Genomic DNA, 7,418 nt, shown 5'->3' with positions numbered 1-7,418 from the left:
TATTAGGACGTAATGTAGGAAAAAAGCAAAAGGAATGAAATAAAAATGGGTGAAGGTAAATAAAAGAAGTGTTTTCAAGATAGTTGGAATGTCAACACTTTTTGGAATTTCCATTCAACACTTTTTTTTTCAACTCTTCTTCTTCAAAGTAGTACTCATTCCTTACATTTCACTTCTCAAAATTTGATGAGAACCCTTTTTATTTTCTTCTTTTTGACACTTTTCCTCTTTTTTTTTTTTTTTTTCTTTTTTCCTTGTTCTTGAACCTTTTTTTTTTTCTTTCTTTTTTTTGAATTTTTTTTCTTTGACTTCTTTTTTTTTTCTTTCTTCTTTGAATTCTCGCACAAACCACCACATGAAACATACTGATCAAATTCCATCTTGAAACACTATGGATAAGGGATTTAAGAAAGAAAGGCTAATTGAAAGGCTCAACGGGGTGACTAGCGATAATATATCAAGAAAGAAAAAGAAAAACACATATATGGCTCAAAGTACACAAAAATGGCCTAATGTAATCTCTCAAAGACTAGTATAGTTCATTCAACATCAATGACTTCAAAAGATTCAAGTGTGGCATAAAATTAGATTTTTTTTTTCTTGGCCAAAAGAAAGAACAATGAGACTACAACAAGGGAAACATGTTATGCACTTCCAAATGAACTTTAAGATTAGAAACAATAAATAGCCCTCAAAAAAATAATGATTGGCTCAAAACTCACAAGGGTTACAGTCTCCACATTGTTATCATCAAGATTTTCTAATCATTTTTATCCTTCAACAACAAGTTGTGTCTGAGTGGCTACGTGCATGTGCAATGAATTGAGCATGAAAGCACTAAAATTCTTTAAGCAGGAGTAGTATAACAAACTCAAAACATAGACCTCAAGCTAGGCAAAAGTTTTTTTTTAACATAACTAAATAAAACAAAACAAAAGATAGAAATCTATAAACATCCCCCCCAAACCTAAACCAAACATTGTCCTCAATGTTAAAAATGATACTCTCAAATATATTTCTTGAATGAAAAGAGAGCAAAAAAAAATTAATATGCAACATGAGAACCAAGTAGTAACAAGTAAAGTAAGGAGAAGGAGGAGACGTACCTTGATCAAGCTGATTGTTATAAATTTTAATTTCTTTCAAATATTAGGTAGAACAAAAGAGAATAAAACTAAAAAAGAAAATAAACACAAATATTAATCTAAAAACAGAAAATAAACAAGAAAAAGATTTTTTTTTTTTTTTTTTTTTTGCAAAAAAAAAAAAAAAAATTCAACACAACTAGAGATCAATCCTGATAAACAGGACCATCCAACCCTCAACAACACCATGGAGATAAATAATGCATATTATGAATGGACTAGTCCAATGAGATTGTAACTTACCTGGATCAAAAACATGTTGAGAAGCTTTTGTAGTGTTTTCTAAGTGAATTCTTTGCATAACCATAGAAGAACTAATACTCTTAATATCAGCAATTTTCCAACCTATAGCTTCCTTGTATTCTTGAGGTATACTTATCAAGTGGTGTTCCCAAAAGTTATCCAACTTTAGTGGTTCTACAATAGATGGGAGTGGGGATGAAGAAAGTGGAAAAAGGGGCCACTTTTGGCTGCCAGTTATCAGTACTTAAGAGAGGAACAGAATCCAACAATGCATTGACTTCCTCAATTGATTTTTCAATATCCGAATTGTAATAAAAAAGGGTTAAGCAATCCTTCAGGGGATCCTTACAGCTTGATTGTATAAGATTATCATGGACGAGGTTCCCAATCATGTTAACCTCACATATATTCTCATTATCGGGTCCTTGCTTACTTATGTCAAAGATATTAAGCTCAACAGTCATATTTCCAAAAGAAATCTTCATCACACCACTTCGACAATTGATCAAAGTATTGGATGTGGCTAAGAAAGGGCGACCCAAAATGACATGGATTTGTGTATTGACATTTAGAGCAGGCTCCGTGTCTAACATAACAAAATCAATTGGAAAATAGAATGCATCCACCTTAATCAACACATCCTCAACAATACCTCTAGGGATTTTCACAGACCTATCAGCTAATTGAAGTGTCATGGTTGTTGGTTTTAACTCCCCCAAACCTAACTGTAAATAAACTGAATATGGCATTAAGTTCACACTTGCCCCCAAATCTAGCAAAACTCGCTCAATGAGGCGATCCCCAATCTTGCATGAAATTGTAGGAGATCCTGGGTCCTTACATTTTATTGGATATTTATTCTAAATGATTGAACTGACTTGCTTTGTCAAAAATGCCTTTTTAGGGATATTTGTCTTTCTCTTCATTGTCACAAGATCTTTTAGAAACTTGGCATAAGCAGGAACTTGCTGAATTGCATCAAGAAATGGAATGTTTATTTGCACTTGCTTAAAAACCTCTAAAATGTCTCCAAATTGTGCACTTTTCTGAGGACTGATTAACCTTTGAGGAAATGGAGCTTTAGGAACAAACCTCTTATTAAGGGGGGAACTAAGATCCTGAATTAGAATGGAGGGCGGGTTGTCCTTCTTTTCTCCATGATCATCATGTGAACTATAAGTACCTTTTTCCTTTAACACAATATTTTCATCATCCTCCACTTCTGGCATTTTCACTTGATTATCAATTTGCTTACCAGACCTAAGGGTAATAATAGACTGAACATGTTCTTGTCCATGAGTAAAACTAGAAGAACCATTGATGGCATACTGTCCTTTTGGGTTAGGTATAGGTTGACTAGGAAACTTTCCTTTTTCCCTCTCTCCAACTTGGGTTGCTAATTGGCCAACTTGATTTTCCAACTTTGAAATAGCTTGAGTATTCAAATGGGTGGAACTTTTCATCTCTTGAATGGCTTGACTAGTTGATTGCATGAAAGTTTTGAGAGACTCCTCCAATGATGATTGTGGTCTTGGTGGTGCTACAAACTGAGGAGGTGATTGAGGAATGAGAGGATATGCTTGAGTAGGTGGACAAAATTGATTTTGTTGATGCACTTGTTGTCCACCTACATTTGTGGGAGGCTGATTTTGCCTCCATGAGAAATTAGGATGGTTCTTCCAATTTGGATTGTATGTCTCTGAAAATGGACTAGCAAATGGTTTTCCATAATTATTCAGTGAATGCTTGCTCAGTATAAAAATCAGGGTACCCAACTGCAGAGGGACACATTTGTGTTGTATGCATAGGACTTGCACAAATAGAGCATGTTTCACTTTGAACTTGATTGACAGAATTCATCCCTCTACCTAAAGCTAAAGCCTCAACCTTATGAGTGAGATTGTCCAACCTAGCTTTTATGTCTAAATCTTCACTGACTTCATACAATCCTCCTTTCTTAATTGCAGGGGCAGATCTCTCTTTACGGTTGGAAAAATCTCATTGCTGTGAACTTTCAGAAAAATTCTCAAGAAATTTGTATGCCTCATCATGTACAAGACTCAAAAATCCACCACCATTCATGGACTCAATCATGTTACGATTTGCTTGAGTTAAACCATTATAAAAATATTGTACTAGTTTCCATGTTTCAAAACCATGATGGGGACACTTTAAGATCAAGTCCTTAAATCTCTCCCAACTCTCATAAAATTTCTCTTGTTCATCTTGATAAAAATCTGCAATTTCTCTCCTCAAAGCATTGGTCTTGGCCATTGGAAAAAATTTAGAGAGGAATTTTGTGACCAATAGTTCCCATGAAGTGATAGATCCAGGTGACAAAGAATTAAGCCATGCTTTTGCCTTATCCTTCAAGGAAAACGGGAATAAACGCAAGCGAACAGACTCATCAATGAAATTTTGGAACTTACAAGTAGCATAAATCTCAAGAAAATCCTTCACATGCATATAAGGATCTTCTCTATCCAATCCATGAAAAGTAGGAAGAAGATGGATTATCTGTGGCTTTAACTCAAAATGTGCAGCAGTGGTTGCAGGCAATACTATGCAAGATGGAGGGTTGGTGGTTATGGGTGAGAACAACTCCCTAAGAGTTTTTGAATCATCTCATGTTTCTCCCATTGTGGATGAATAATCAAAACTAACAAGACGATTATCTTTATCACGTATCCAAGTTCTCATACACCATGCACAAAGAAATAATTTTTTTTTGTTTTTTTTTTTAAATAAAATTTAACTACAACTAGTAGAAGAAAAAATTCAATTAAGACTTAATTTATTTTCCTAACCAAGTCCCCGGCAACGGCGCCAAAAACTTGTTGTGAAATTTTAAAATACTTGCAAGTGTACGAACCGTACCGAAGTATAGTTTGACAAGAACGAGGTCGAACCCACAGGGACTTGAATGAACGTAAAAAAATTAATCAAATCTTAACCAAATTAATCCTAATCTAGTTTAATAAAAATTGGTTGTTTTGAAATTAAATAAACTAAGCAAATAGTTAAACTAAGCAAAAGATATAAAGCAATAAAAAGATGTAAACAATCAAGGGAAAGGAATTAAGGTTTTGGAATCTGCCTTGTAAGTCATATCAGCATATATTTATGATTATTAATTTTTCTCAACTACTACATGATAATCTAGAAATCAATCTTGCTATCATGGAAAATATTCTCATTAAAATCTTTATTTTAAAAATCAAAAGCATGTTCTTCTTCGCTTCTTAAGTATAAAATCAAATCATCAATTGTATCTATAGCCAAACAAATCACAAGATATATCCAATTCTAAAAATCAAATCATAAATTGTATCCATTGACAGATAAATCACAAGCGATATCCAATTTTATAATCAAGAATTAATAAACCAAGCATTCAATTAATTAAGACAAATCCTAAATCATGAGAAAAACATGATTGAACTCATATCTAGAATCTCATCTTAGTCAATTGATATGAAGCAAGAACAATTTAAATAATTAAAGAACAACTATTGTGGGAAAAATCAAATCACATAAATATTACTAATAATCCTTAACAATGTTTCATCCTCAACCCTAATTATAAATTTAGCTACTCATAATAATTAAAATAAAACACAAGAATAAAATACTAAACATTAAACTAGACAAATAAAATAAAACTAACTGTCATGGAAGAAAACCAAAGAAGTAGCCGCACTCTTTATTTTCAGCCCTCAGCCCTAGCACTCGCCCCCCTGAATTTTGCCCTAAAGAACCTTTAAATAGGTCAAGGAATCCTATTACAAGTTGAATTCCCGTTTGGGAAAAATTCCAGATTTTTAGACTTCACTTAACCGACAATTTTGGCCCATATAACATCAAAATTCTGACTTTTGGTAAACTAAAAAGTTGTATCCCTTTAAGTTAACCTTCCAGCCCAACTTGAATCATCTCAATTGGACATCTGAACCGAAAGTTATGCCAAAAATACTAATTGATGTGCAGGCTGGAATCCTAATCCGAATTGAACTTGGATTTGATACAAATTTCCTTTAATTCCTTGCTCCAATTGGACTTAAATTTAATTGGGTTGGTCTTCTTTAACTTCATCATGGCCCTTGTAAAAGTAAAGTCCATTAGCTTTCTTCTTTGCACAAATCCACTTATTTAATTTCATTCTCCTACAAAAGATAAATTCACGCAATAAGATTCAATTAAGCACAAAATTGATTATTCACCATTATTCCAAAACCAAATATAAAATGCATGAATTACCTCAAAATAAGTATGATAATGCTTTCTAACAATGATATAAATATGCAAAATTAAGCTATTATCAATGCACATCAACAGAAAATTCTCTCCCCTTCAGCCAACAATTTATGAGACCCTCTTCCATAAAGGCATTTGCAAAGAATTCCCTTATGATGTCGGCATAGACATTCCTCACTGGGTTCAGCAGCTTTGTCCTTGTCCATTCTTTGAACACTCCTGAAATGAAAGTGTTTTCAGGGGTTTCCATTGCTACAACCTTTTCCATGATGATCGGGGCCCTTTTATAGAAGTCGTTGTAGGCCATGTCTGCCTCAATGCTTCGGAAATTTTCCAAGTTAGAGTGTTGATGCTTTGTTGACTTCTTTGAGGCCGATTGCTTAATAGGAGACATTTTTAAAGACAGTTACAAACACAAAGAGACAAGTACAAAACACAAAACAAGAACACAAACTTGATTAGTACCAAGTTAGTCCATAAAACAACCACAAAGTCCTAAAAAGAATATAAACAACATCACAAGATCATGTTGTGATTGCTAAACATGTAACAAGACTTATCTAGAATGAGTGATATGCAAACATGACAAGTGAATATGTGTGTGCATCAAGTGTGCATGTGGTGTGCATATGTGATGCATAATCAAGGCATGACTAAGCACACTTGGGTTAAAGTGTGTAAAACACACAACCAATGATAAAAACATGATAAACATGCATAATCATGGTAATCCCTAAAGTTTGGTACTCATTGGAGTCCAAAACAACACCAAAATGCCATTTGGGCATTTTATCAAACACCTAGTATGCATAAACACAACTAGCATGTAAACAATGCATGAACATTTGTAAAATATGCCTAAATACATGTTAGAATGCCACCAAGGGCCAACACAAACACAATCAAAGCAAATGGGACAGAGCCTAATCAAGAAAATCGAAAATGTTTTGCACAAAAATAAATTTTCCCAACCTTTTCAAACATATACCTAACTCATGAAAACCTAGAATCTAAGGCTTAATCTAAGGAATTGAAGATATAATAATGATGAAACTTACCTTAGAGAAGACATAGAGTAGATTGCACTTGAGTTTTTGAGAGAAAATTGGTTTAGGGTTAAGAGAGACTCGAGGGAGGCAAGGGGTGTGAGTTTGAAAAATTATCATGTTCAGCCCTTTAAAAAAACTAAAAACACGTGTTTTTCGTGGGTAATCTTCTCGCGAAGTTACTTGCAAAAAATGCCACTGAAGCACATAAATTTTTCGCGAGTAAAATTATCTTGCAAGACAGTCGCGAAAGTTTATGTTTGAATTTTGGTGTCAATTTTTTCCATCCTCATTTTCACGAGAAGAGCTAACTCGCAAAGCTTCTCGCGAAAATGTCTCTAAAGGAGTTTTTTGTTAAAAACATGAAATATGCAATATTAACAAAAACTCTAAACACAAAAGCATAAAAACACTTTCAAAAACATATAAAATACTCACAAATCTTTTTGGGTTTGATCAACAAGAAATTGAGTATACATGTCACATTTATACACATACAATCACACAAATAAAAAAAGCATTCGTTGAAAAATAGACTTGTGTATTGTGTGTGTGGATCAAGTAGGAACTAGTCTTTAGTCTAGTATGAAATTTCAATGATCAATTCAATCAAGTCATACATGAATAATACGAAGTCAAGTGACCTATCTCACTTGTAGAAATGAACATATATAACCCCTCACCAATGTGATTACACTTGATTGAAAGCTTTTTTTTTTTTTTTTTTGTG

The 7,418-nt window shown here is 33.5% G+C and overlaps 1 non-coding gene across 1 annotated transcript; it reads left to right on the top strand.

Annotated features, from left to right (window-relative positions):
• Positions 1-3,540: 3,540 nt before the first annotated feature.
• On the top strand, positions 3,541-3,649 carry LOC142605432 (small nucleolar RNA R71). The gene has a single exon (XR_012839053.1). It is a non-coding gene; the product is annotated as a small nucleolar RNA R71 (small nucleolar RNA).
• Positions 3,650-7,418: the final 3,769 nt, after the last annotated feature.

Source organism: Castanea sativa, chromosome 7, assembly GCF_040712315.1.
Source record: "Castanea sativa cultivar Marrone di Chiusa Pesio chromosome 7, ASM4071231v1".
In the NCBI taxonomy this organism is placed as follows: Eukaryota; Viridiplantae; Streptophyta; class Magnoliopsida; order Fagales; family Fagaceae; genus Castanea; species Castanea sativa.
The sequence above is the reverse complement of the archived record's forward strand: the minus strand, read 5'-3'. Positions and strand labels throughout refer to the sequence as shown.